This window comes from Tursiops truncatus, chromosome 4, assembly GCF_011762595.2.
Source record: "Tursiops truncatus isolate mTurTru1 chromosome 4, mTurTru1.mat.Y, whole genome shotgun sequence".
Classification (NCBI taxonomy): domain Eukaryota; kingdom Metazoa; phylum Chordata; class Mammalia; order Artiodactyla; family Delphinidae; genus Tursiops; species Tursiops truncatus.
In genome coordinates this window covers 40,742,774-40,756,028 of record NC_047037.1, presented here as the reverse complement: position 1 = coordinate 40,756,028, position 13,255 = coordinate 40,742,774, and the positions used below count along the sequence as shown (strand labels likewise).

Sequence of the window (13,255 nt, the reverse complement as noted above, 5' to 3'; positions counted from 1 at the left end):
ACCTGCCTGTCCTGACACCCCCTTCTAGGCTGGGTTAGAGCCTCTTTCTATGCCCCAGAGTACCCTACACTTCCCTATCATAGCACTTATTGCACTGTGTAGGACACTTGTGTAATTGTCTCTCCTCTTCTCTAGAAAGTGGCCTGAGGAGAGTGAGTACGTCAGTCTTATTCATAGTTTATATCCCTAGTACATGCTTACTGAATATTTGATTGGATGGATAGATGGATGGATGCATGCATGCATGCATGGTGATTTGCCAGGTTGTAACCAGAGGTCTTTGCATAGGCAGCCTGGCGGAGTAGTAATTAAGAGTGTGTGCTCTATATTAACTGTGAGACTTTGGGTTAATATTGAAATTTCCCAATGCCTCAATTTCCTCATTTGTAAAATGGGTATAGAAATAGTGCCTCTATTATAATGTTGTTAAGTGAACTGTCTAAGGTAATACATATAAAGTTCTGGGACATAAGTTGCTCAATAAATATCCACTATTATTACCGATACAGAATGGCAGTTTCCTGGGTGGCTGTTTGCTACTCAAATATTGCATCCCTGCCCTTTCAGCTCTATTATAAGATCGAAGGATGTTCATTAGGAATTCTAAACTAAAGTTATCACTTTGGGTTCAAGATCTCTGAAAAGATTATAAAGAGAATTTGGGAATGAATATAAGTAGAATATTGAACAAGAAAATTTGAAGGACTAGAAAAAGAAAGAAGGAAAAAAGCTCAAGATGGCACGTCCAAAGCAATTTTTCTGGGGCAATAATACCTCTACTGCTCTCACACCCACCAGCCAAAGTGCCAGTTCATCTCTGTTCTGGAACATACTTGTGCCTCACAGAATGTCATGCTCAATAAATGTTCACTGATGCAGAAGAAGACAGAAAAATGGAAAAAAAAATTTATTTGAAGTCAAGCCTTATCTAAACCTAAGAGTGTTATATTGTCTTTTTTGCTTCTTTTGAAAGTTTGATAATCCTCTTTTTGTGTAAGATCTTTAGTCAGAATTATCCTAGTGCCTCCTCACATGCAGTGTTTATCTATTACCTTCTAAATAAGATGAAATGCTAACCTGTGACCATCTATGGAAACCTAGTAACTTTAATACTTCCCTCTACTCCTATTAAAGAGAATTCTCTTGGCCTCTTCCCCAAACATGGGGGAATCTCATGTTTTTATCTTCCTCTAAGAATAGTAAACTGCTTCTTAGTTGCAGCATGCAGACTCTTAGTTGTGGCATGCAGACTTCTTAGTTGCAGTGTGCGAACTCTTAGTTGTGTCATGCATGTGGGATCTAGTTCACCAACCAGGGATCAAACTCAGGCCCCCTGCATTGGGAGCTCAGAGTCTTACCCACTGGACCACCAGGGAAGTCCCAGTCATTAAATTTTTAATAGGATATTTTATTGTCTAAAACTTTAAACAAAGAAAAAAATCAGTCAGGTTGGTCTAGTTCTGGTCTTGATGGGCAGGAAAATCAGGTTATAATTCAGGACAAAAATGTTGTTCCACAGGTTTCCTCCATTTAAGAGGAAACCCTGATGCAAACACAAAACAGATGATATGGTACCCTCTCCCCACCCCCATGACCTATAGGGCAAATTCTTTCTCCCAGACTCATGTGAGTCACCATTTTACCTACTTACATCATTTGCATCTTATGGGTTCAGTAGAGTCACCTGAAAGGAATCTCTTAGGAGAAGAAATAAAATGCATGTAGAAAATAAGAGGAACAAATAATATTGTGATAAAAGTTACCAGCTTTGAGCCGTTACTAAAACCAGGCACCATTAAGCATCCTTTACCAATGTTGTGTAATCTTCGCAACAACACAGAAATAACTAACCATCTCTGTGTTAGTGATGTCGTAACTGATGTTTACAGAGGTTAAACAACACCCAGAATAACACACTATAGCAAACTCCAGTTTGCCAGTTTCAAAATCCATATTCTTTTATTATGGAAAAAAATTTAATGAAGCAAATCATTCTCCATTGGGATACTGAATGCTATTATAGAAGTAGTACCTTAGATGTGATGAAAGCTTAGTAATCTCTTCTTAAACCCTTCCTTCTGATGGGTAGCAACCCTCAGAAGGTGCTGTCTAGACTCTGTTTGAACAGTTCCCTAATGGAATTCTCACTACTTCAATCAGCCAACACTTTCCCCTTTAGATTACTCTTACTGTTTAAAGTTTTTCCTGAGTTTTTTGTTTTTGTTTTTGGCCACACCACACAGCTTGCAGGATCTTAGTTCCCCGACCAAGGATTGAACCCAGGCCACCGCAGTGAAAGCATCGAGTCCTAACCACTGGACCGCCAGGGAATTCCCCAGGTTTTCCTGAGATTAACCTCTGAAAACAATAAAACAATTCCAAACCTTTCCCTCCATCATAGCTTGTAACACCATTTAAAACCTCTTAGATCTTTTAAAACCTCCTTGATATGTCCCTCCCCCAAAATCTTCTTGCAATGTTTCCCATTGGAAACCTTCCAGATTTTCGCCATCTAGCTTCCTGAGGATGTGCTCAACTTGCTGGAGTGACTATTTTCAGCAGCTAGAAGGATGCTAATCAAAGCCAAGAGCTGGTGGCACAGTACTTCTATAAATATATAAGAATATTCGTGCTATGGTCTGAATGTGTCCTCCCAAAATTCATATGTTGAATCCTAACCACCAAAGGAGATGGTATTAGGAGGTGGGCCCTTTGGGAGGTGCTTAGGTCGCGAGAATGGGACCTTCATGATGACATTAGTGTTCTTAGGGCTCCAGAGAGATCCCTTGTCCCTTAGACCATGTGAGGACACAGCCAGAAGGTGGCAGCTAGGAACAGGAAGAGGACCTTCACCAGACCGCAACTGTGCTGGCGCCTTGATCTTAGACTTCCCAGTCTCCAGAACCGTGAGAAATGAATTTCTATTGTTTATAAGTCACCCAGTCTGTGGTATTTTGTTATAACAGTCCAAACAGATTAAGACAATTGGATCACTTATTTGTCAACCATTTCACAACACTATTGGCTCATAATGAACTTGAAGTCAAGTAAAATTCCTTAGTCTTTTTTATTTGAACTGATCGTGGGCCACATTTTTCCCTATCTTACCCTTGGACAATTGACTTTTTGAACTGAAGAACAAGACTTTGTATTTTTCCCAAAGTTTTACCCTCAGTCATTTTTGGGACTCTGTAATCTGCTAAGTCTTTTAGAACTCCACCCCATAACTTTGGTTCATCTGCAAATTTGATCACCCTTACTTTCTATGACATAATTCAGATGGAAAAAGATGCTACAATGGTCAGGACAAAATGCAGAGCCCTGGAGCTCACCACTAAAGACCCACTCACCATCTTTATAATGCTTCCCCATTTACAAAACACTTTCACAAATATTATTTCATTTAATTCTTACAATTATCCTGTGGAAAAGATATTATCATCATTCTATATTTGAGAACAAAGATTCAGAAAGACTATCTAACATGCCTGATGTGACACAGCTAATAAATGACAAAATAGGAAACAAGGCTTAGGGCTTCTGACTGTTTCCAGTGCCTTTTCAAAGATGGATGTTTAAATACAGTGATTAACCTAATCTCTTTTTCCTTTTTTTTCCCCCACATAGATATCAACAATTAAATTTTAATAATAATTAAAATTTATTTTAAATAATTAAAATTATGAAAATTAAAATTATGAAACACTTTCTACAAACAAAATCTCACCCAGAAACCTAGTGTATAAAGCAGATTAAAAGCAGGCTACTCTGATAGAAGTGAGATGTGAGATGTGAGGCTCTTAGCTTCTGTCTCTTTGTCCCATCTGGGGCCTCTCCTCAACCCTGCCATAGACGGTAATGTGGCACCTTATAGCCCTCAGAGTACATTGGGAAATCGCTAGCCGATGGCATGTCCTCAAACTAAACTTCTCTAAAAATAAATTTTAAAATAAGGCTAGCTTGTGATGCTTTGTTTTTATAATACATTCTAAAATTTTGTGGGAGATCATCTCTCTAAGAGGTTTAATAATCTTTTACACAGAATAGAGTTGTTTTAAAGTTTGAAGGCATCTGGGTTTATTTAATTCAAATATTAATTTCACAGATGAAGAAGCTGCAACCCAGAGAGGAGAAGTAACACACACAGAATCATTCCTCAGGAAAGCAAGGACAAGAACCCAGACCTGGACCCTTCTAGGCAGGTAGATTCTTCTGATTGATTATATCATAGAGTCTCGCTTTTAGAAATCTGCCCCTTTTGCCTATAAGATGACATCTTTAACAAGATGAAGCTTCTGGTTCTCACTTAAGCAACCAAGAAACATTTATGATATACTTGATATTATAATGGCATTTAAGATGATACAAAGGAGTGAAATGTGGCAATTAGCTTTAGTAATGAGGCCTTGAAACAGTGGTTCTTAGCTTGCAGACACTACAGGCTCCTTTGAAGTGTATACCAAAAAATGTTTATGCAAAATTCGCAAACATTTCAAGGGGTTCACAGATTCCACAACCCAGCCCCCCAACCAAGTTCTTGGCCTCCTGGTTAAGAACCTCTGGCCAATTTCAGTACAAGTGCCAGTGTCAGGATTACATAGCACTAACTACTGTCTTATTTATGGGTTTGCTGGTTAAAACTGCTTCTGTTTCGGCATCCTTCATTTTTTATTTAAATGGAGCAGTATCTTATCCTGGAAGACCTCTGATACAAGAAAGGAGTAAATGTTTCAAAAAGTACTTAGCTAACCAGATGGGACAAATGAAGAGAGGAATATGATACACTGAAAACATTTTCTTAAAAAACGTTAATGAAAGTAAGCCTGGTCAGTGTTCATATGGGACATTCACTTTCTTTCTGCTTATTTTATTTTTAAGAAAGAAAGAAAAGGAAATAGAGTGGAAAAAACCTAGACTACCACTAGCCACCTACCCACTTTTATTAAATCTATAGTAAATGGGGAAAAAGAAAAGGTAGAGGGTGTGGACAAAAAGAAACAGATTTATCTTCTGTTTCTTAATCCTTCTCTTTTGCTGCAATATTTTAAGAGATTTATGGTTTTGAAACAGTTGGCAACAATTTCTTCAGTTCAGAATAGTTTGGGAAGCTCCACTATTACTTTAAAGTTACTGACAATGAGGCTTGATTTTTCTAATTCAAAAAATACTTGTTGGACACTTAGCATTTGTAAAGCATTTATAAAGTCATTTGCATGATAGAAAGAGCACTTTGGAGTGAGAGAATCCCAAGATTGGGTCTCAGTGTTGTTTCCCCCTTGGCTTCTGACAGTAGTGAAGTACAAAAACGTAATGAGTCTCAGTTTCCTCATCTTTGAAATGAGGCAATATACTTTTTGATCTACTCTGTGATAGCCACACCAGAACTGAGTAAACATTCTGAAGAATAATCTCTCTTAAAGTGGCTTCGATCTTAACAACTGATAAAGTTGACACATTCTGCCTTAAAAATGATCTCATTCTCTTCTATTCTTTGTCTGGTATTCATAGGCTTAGCAATATTACATTAGTATAGTGTGTAATGATCATAACAGTTAACATTCACTTAGGTCTTCTTCCTATGTTTTATTCTTTATACTTTACATCTTTTAATCTTCCCAGAAATTGTACGAATGAAGTTCTATTATCATTCCTTTTTTTCCAGTAGAGGAAATTGAGTCAGAGAGGTTGAGCAACTTAGCCAGGGTCAAACACAGACAGGATCCAGAGCCAGAGCTCGTAACTACTCACCACACTGCCTCTCGGGAGGATTCTCACCCAGCTCCCCATGTGGTCCCCGTGAGACTCTGGGCCTCAGTTTCTTCATCTTTAAAGTTGGAATCATTTAAGTTAAGCATTTAGCCAGTGCCTGCCACAGTGGTACTTAATAAATGCTGTTTCTGTCCCCTGAAGAGAATTCCACATTATACAATTCTAGTGGTTTTAAGGAAGAGATCTGAATTCATTTCCTAGGGCTGTTGTAACAATGTACCACAATGTTGGTGGCTTAAAACAAGAAAAATTATTCTCTGATAGTTTTGGAGGCTAGAATTCTGAAATCAAGATATCAGCAGGGCTGCAATCCCTCTAAAGACTCTAGGGGAAAATTCTCCTTTCCTTCTTTCAGCTTCTGATGGCTTCTTGGCTTATGGCTACATAACTCCAATCTCTGCCTCTGTCTTCACTAGCCTTCTCTTCTGAGAACACTTGTCATTGGATTTAGGACTGACCTGGGTAATCCAGGATGAGCTTTTGCAGAGATCTGTAACTTAATTACTTCCAAAAAGACACTTTTTCCAAATAAAGTTACATTCACAGGTTCCAGGATGTAGACATATCTTTTGGAGGGCCACCATTCAACCTACTACAATATCTTAACCCAAATATTTTTCTATCTTGGCAGATTTCCTCTGGTATTCTTTTTTTTTTTTTGTGGTACGCGGGCCTCTCACTGTTGTGGCCTCTCCCGTTGCGGAGCACAGGCTCCGGACACGCAGGCTCAGCGGCCATGGCTCACGGGCCCAGCCACTCCACGGCATGTGGGATCTTCCCGGACCGGGGCACGAACCCATGTCCCCTGCATCGGCAGGCGGACTCTCAACCACTGCGCCACCAGGGAAGCCCCCTCTGGTATTCTTGACAAACAAACCCACATTTATTCAAAGAGGGAAAAGAACATTTCATCTCACCCAGTTTGAGTGTATAGTTAAATTGGTTCCAAATCTATTGGTTGAAAATATTTTTCTTAATATGCCCAGTTGCCATTAGCCATCTCCACATTTACTTGAGAATCAACAAAATTCTTAGGAAATGAACAATTGTTACTCATTTAAAAGAATAATCTTGGAGCTCAGCCCTTTTCCACTTTTCACTAGAAGCATGCAGGTACCCATGTACCTGGGAGCAGGTGAAAGAGAATGAAGCCAGCATAATATGTCAATGCCATTCTGACCAGGAGAATGAGAAATCCACTAGGCTAAATTGTCATTGAGACTTTTTTCTTTTGTTATCTCACTTAAGTAACTCATTTCTAAGTACAAGATTGCAAAATCTAATTAATTTAACTGTCTAAAAGCAATGACATGTCTTGACATAGCTCTATCACTCCTGCCTTTCCCTTCTCACCTCCCTCTGCCCCATCTCAGAAACTAGCTGACCTAGAATGCTAACCAATCCAGTAGGGAAATGTCCCTTGATCTGGGGGTTGGCAGAGAGAACACCTCAACAGTGCTGTGTCTATCTCCATGACCCTTGGAGTCAGGCTAGCTCTCCACTCACTTTCCTAAAAGCAGTAATAACTGAGATACAGAAGCAGGTCAGTTGAGGGCAGTAAAAAAGCAACAGGCTGTCTTACTATTGTCACAAAAAAATCACACCCATGAAAGTTCAGTGTTGCTGGTCACCAAAAACATTGAACTCATCACCAGAAGCCTTCCAGACAATGTAATAAGAAATAAAGAACAGGCCAGAAGAATGAGAAGGAGAAGGAAGAGGGGGAAGAGCAGGAGGAAGAAGAACAGAACAATAAACAAAAACAATAAAAAGTTTTATGAGCAAATCTATTCAGTGCTATCCAAAAAAACTGCAAAAAACACAACCTAGAAAATTAGTATTAGAAAATACTATTGGAAGAGTCCTGGTTGACCAGCTGCCTATGCAACCGGATTTCTTTTGGCAGAACACTGGGAACAAGTGCTCAGCAGGTATGAGACAAATCAGTATTGCAGTAACTGACAAATCAGTATTGCAGTAACTCACCTTGCTTGCCCTCAAACTCCTCCTTGGGAAAAAAAGTCTTCTATTTCTGAAGACATATGAAATATAATGACAATAGGCAGGGATGAGACAAAATCTTGATTTTTTTGTGCTCAGGCTTCTAGCTTCTAAGAAAATTGAGTCCTTAGGAACAGACAGTAAGCAGGTATTTCCTTTACCAAAGTGTAGTTTTGATGGCAAAGAGCTGGGGAAGAAAAGAGAAAGGCAGAACTGTTATGACGTACGTGGCACGTAGTTGCCGGGAAAGGGGTTTGTAATAACAGTAGAAAAGTAGTTTCAGTCGAACGATTTAGCCACTTTTCCACTCTTACTCCCTTTTAAATACTCTGGGTTTGGGGATCTTATGAGCTCTTTATTTCACATCCTTGTCAAAAACAGGTAAGCATATCACAGAATTTTAATTCCCACAAGTACTATAGGGAATTAAATTATGAGAATTTCACTGATGCCAAGAATCAACCTAAACAGGTCAACACTCCTCTCAGAAAGTTCTTTGTAGTTCATCAGTTTCCAATTTTCCTCTTATGTCATGAAAGCCAAGAAGAAGGGAACCCCAACTGGAACCTCACAATTATTATTTGAAGACTTTTGGGGTTATTCATTTACTTAGTTTTGGATGGTACATCCAAGCAATTTTGCTAGACTAGTAATGCCCCACTACAAATTGAGACTCTCAATGACTTTTTTTGTTTTTAATTTATTTATTTATTTATTTTTGGCTTTGTTGGGTCTTCGTTTCTGTGCGTGCGGGCTTTCTCTAGTTGCGGCGAGCGGGGGCTACTCTTCGTTGCAGTGAGCAGACTTCTCATTGCAGTGACTTCTCTTGTGGAGAGCATGGGCTCTAGATGCGTGGTCTTCAGTAGTTGTGGCACGTGGGCTCAATAGTTGTGGTGCACGGGCTTAGTTGCTCCACGGCATGTGGGATCTTCCTGCGCCAGGGCTCGAACCCGTGTCCCCTGCACTGGCAGGCGGATTCTTAACTACTGAGCCACCAGGGAAGTCCTGAGACTCTCAATGACTTTTAATGACTTTTAAAAAATATTGTTCAGACTATTTTTAAATTGTATTTTTAAATTTCAGTCCTTCTTAATTTTTAGAGTTATTCACTGACATTTAAAATTCTTAAATTGTGGTAAAATACACATAACATAAAATTTTACCATCTTTGCCATTTTTAAGTGTACAGCTCAGTAGTGTTAAATATATTCACATTGTTGTGCAACCAGTCTCCAGAATGTTTTCATCTTGCAAAACTGAAATTTCACATCCAACGAACAACTCCCTATTTCTCCCTTTCTCCAGCCCCTGGTAACCACTATTCTACTTTGTTTCTATGAGATGACTACTCCAGATACCTCAGATAAGTGAAATCATACAGCATTTGTCTTTTTAGGACTGGCTTATTTCACTTGGGATAACATTCTCAAGGTTCATCCATGTTGTAGCACGTGTCAGAGTTTCCTTACTTTTAAAAGATAAATAATATTCCATTGCATGTATATACTATATTTTGTTTATACATTCATCTGCCAATGGACATTTGGGTTGCTTTTGGCTATCTTGAATAATGCGCTTTAACGTGTATACATTTAATGACTTTTTCTTTTGGTCTGCTTTTATTCTCTCCATTTCTATTTTTTTTAATCTTTATTGGAGTATAATTGCTTTACAATGTTGTGTTAGTTTCTGCTGTATAAAAAAGTCAATCAGCTATATGTATACATATATCCCCCTATTTAAACGGTTATTAACATCTTTAAGTCCACTGTTAGTGTTGCAACTCTGTTCACTTTTTACCTCTAAAAACAAATTGGCAGCCCTTGGGAACAATATCTACAGAAGGAAAAAGCCACCCAGAAGCTATATTCTTTCCTCTTTCCTTAGGATAATGGGGTTTTTCTTTCTTTTTTAAAAAAAAATAAAATAGTAATAAAGAGGTTCATCCTAGGAAATGACATTACAGTTAAAATCTTGACCTGGAAGCCTTACTCTCCACTCCCAAATTGGCAGGAATAAAGAAGGATACTTTTCCTGTTTCCTTTTTTTTTGGGCTGCCTGGCTTGTAGGATCTTAGTTCCCCGACCAAGGATTAAACCCGTGCCCTTGGCAGTGAAAGCACGGAGTCCTAACCACTGGACCACCAGGGAATTCCCCTTGCCCTGTTTCTATATGAGTCAATGAGAGGACACCAGGAAAAAGGCAAGATATGTCCTCTCCTATTACAAGTTTCTCTTCCTATTCATAACATCTACTCAGCATTAACCTGTGTGCTTCTCATTTTTAATTTCACTATATGTATCTCCTTTTTGATAGCCACACAACATTGAAATTGATCTAACGTGAATTTGGTATTTCCTAAACTATTATGAAATTTTCTGTTAAAGTCAAATTCCAAGTTTCCTTTCCCAGCCAGAAGTCCTTCATTCATAAATCCCTCTAGAGTCTGTCATAAAATGCCAAACAACCAGGACTGCTTTGAAATTACAGTTACTCAACGCACACTGTGATGCCCAGCGGCCTCAGCTGATAGTTGGACTAGAAGTACATGTTTTCTGTTGTTCTGCTTTTGTTGGTGTTAATGGAAATTGGAGGCCAAAAGGTTGGTTCAGATCTCCACAAAAACACTCTACTCTTGTGTATTACTCAAACCAACACCATACCAACAACTTGGCTAAATTGTTGGTGAGACTTTTTCCTCTTAGTACACTATTTCAGTAACTCACTTCTAAGATTATAAAACATTGAGTAACTTAGCTGCCTAAAAGCAGAAGAATGCTTTGACTTACAACTGTTTGTTTTTTCCTCTCTGAGGAGTCTATAAATTGTGCAAGCAATTCATGAATGTATAAAGAAAGTTCCTTAATTGCCCTATGGTTGTTTGATTTGCTTCTCTGGCTTTGATTTATCACAAACCTTTAAGTTGGTTCTTTTAGCTCCCTCTAAAGACTTGGACTTCAAGTCCATCACTTCTGGTCTGACTTCCAATATTCAGCTCAGTATCAGCATGAAGAATTGCTTACCAAAGGGTGACTGGAGAGTATTCTAAGATGACAAGGAAATTCCCTGGAAAATGTTAAGCAAGAATAGAACATTCTGTGAGACACAGAAAACATTACAGTCACCCACAGAAAACTTAGAGCAAGACATTTGGAAACTGGGAAGCCAATAAACTATTGTTGTGTCTGATTTGTACATAGACACAATGTGAGGTTTTTCCTTTAATCATACAAATTTGTATCTTTGTGAATCAAACTGTGTTTACATAAAGAAGCAGTTTGTGATCAGGGCTCCAAGAACCATGACACAAGTCTGTGCAGTGCACAGCCCACACAATGGAATGTGGTGGCCCTGCCCAACACACATTTAAAGATTTGTGTAAAGATTGCAATGTCTTTCAAATAGTGGCTTGTGTTAATGGTTATATACATGTGTTGTTTTGTTATTATTACTCATGTACCAGGAAGTTCATTCAGCAAACAAATAAGGGCTGAGGGGTTTTTTTTTCCCTGTAAAATATCCAAAGCACTCCATTGTTGAGGTAACTGTTATAGAATATTCTATGAAGACCCTTTGACTCTATAATAAAATCTTGCAAGTAGTTTAAAGTTGTACCAATCCACAAGGAACAACAACAAGCACTACTATTACTATCATTATGACTCTTACAAATATTTCTAAAGAGCTCACAAACTATCCCCACATTCCTTACCGTATCACTGAGACAGACTTAGAAGCAATTATCAATTATCTTCGTTTTACACAGAGAAGCTGTGACCCAGAAAGACTTTGGAACTTGCCCAAGGACACAAAGTAAAATGAATGAATGAATGAAGAGAAATAAAGATGAGAAGAAAAGATGAAGAGGAAAAATTGCTGTAATAGAATTCAGGTCTCCAGATGTTCTCATCCTGGGATTTTTTTCCATTAGAACCACTTTTCTACCAATCTTAAATTTTTACTCACCTAGAGTAAGCCCTTGTAAAAAGCCATTTTAATGGGATTTAAAATCACTATAGAAGTGCTTTTTAATTCCCCCACAGAGTCCATGAACTTTCAAGAGTATTGGAAACTTTAAGAGTATTTGTCCTATCAGTACCAGCTCCCTTTCATCCTACAAAAAAACAGATTGTACTGAATTTGACAGTATTTAGAAAACAATCTGTCTAAAACTTATTGCCTGAAAGCAGACAATGAGAATTCATAAGTACCTTTTATGTACCCCACATTGTGCTATGGGAATATTAAATAGGTACAAGTGTGGTCCCTACCTTCTACAGCCTTACAATTCAGTCAGCCAACCAGCCCACCAGCCAGTGTATAAGTATCCCACATTCCAGGCACTGGGGATATAGAGATGACCATGGCATATTCCCAGTATTCAAAGACCTCATAATCTAATGGGGAAACACTGTACATGGCTAATTATAATACAGTATAAAAGCTACAATGGTAACCCATAAAAGAAAGCAATATACATTCCTTGGAAGGGTGGTCTTCCTGACCTGAGAATGTTTCATAGAAGAGAGAACATAGAAGCTACATCTTGAAAATGAATAGGATTTTATCTAAAAGAAGAGGGGCACAAAAATATTTCTAGAAAAGAAAAGAGGATGAACTAAAACATGGAAGCTTAAGAGTGAATGGCATTTAGCAGGAGAGTTCAGAGATGATGCAGGAGAGGTGGAGGGATCAAACTGTGAAAGGCCTTACATGAATGTTTCATTTCATAGGAAATGGAGAGCCACTGAAAAATAAATCTATAATTTTAGAAAGTTAATTGCAACAGCAGCATGGAAGATTGTAAGGTGAAAAGGAGACAAGTTGGTAGGCTATTTCATTAGTCCAAGTGAGAGATGGAGAGAGTCCACAGCACTGCCCAATAAAATTTTCTGCAGTGATGGAAATATTCTATATCTGTGCTGTCCAATATGGTAGCCACAAGCCACATGTGGCTAATGAGCACAAAAAATTTAAATTGCCACATGTGACTAGTGTCTGCCAAACTGGACAATGTAGAGACATCTTGGAGAGGCTAGCAGTTGAGATAAGCCTTAAAGGAGGGTTTTTCCAACTGCAGGTTGCAATTGGTGGGTTAAGAAATCGATATGGTAGCTCACGATTGGTATTTTGTAATGAATGAAGACAATAACATAGAACACAGCAGAATGAAACTGAATGGAATAAGAAATAAGATATCAACGTGCAGAGTATTATTTTGAGAGATGTTTATTTCAGTTATATGGGTATATGTATGTGTATGTGTATGTGTATGTACCCTGGATCAAAAGTAAAATGTACTTTTCATCTCTGGTGTGTTTGAAAATATTTGAAAGCCAGTCCTTTATTGAAGACTATTATTTAATTATGTTCAAAGTTATGAGGAAGAGTTTTGCAGAAAGGCAGAACAGCATAAGCAAAGTTCATTGGAGTTTGGAATAAGGGTAACTCTGGACCTTTCAAGACTTTCCTAATTATTTTTTTG

General features: G+C 38.3%; 1 protein-coding gene and 1 long non-coding RNA gene across 3 annotated transcripts in view; one reads left to right on the top strand and one right to left on the bottom strand.

Moving 5' to 3' along the window:
* The window catches only part of LOC109551919 (uncharacterized), a 175,556-nt gene that overhangs the window by 50,952 nt on the left and 111,349 nt on the right, over window positions 1–13,255 (bottom strand). The window contains exon 9 of the long non-coding RNA XR_002178624.3: window positions 7,756–7,957. This is a non-coding gene — a long non-coding RNA (uncharacterized lncRNA). The remainder of the gene's footprint in view (window positions 1–7,755; window positions 7,958–13,255) is intronic.
* Window positions 1–13,255, top strand: part of SPTSSB (serine palmitoyltransferase small subunit B) — a 30,547-nt gene that overhangs the window by 6,324 nt on the left and 10,968 nt on the right. The window contains exon 2 of one of the 2 annotated variants that reach the window (XM_033855436.2): window positions 4,106–4,202. The exons of the other annotated variant lie outside the window; for it this stretch is intronic. The gene's annotated coding sequence lies outside the window, so the exon portion shown is untranslated. The remainder of the gene's footprint in view (window positions 1–4,105; window positions 4,203–13,255) is intronic. 2 annotated transcript variants of the gene reach the window in all.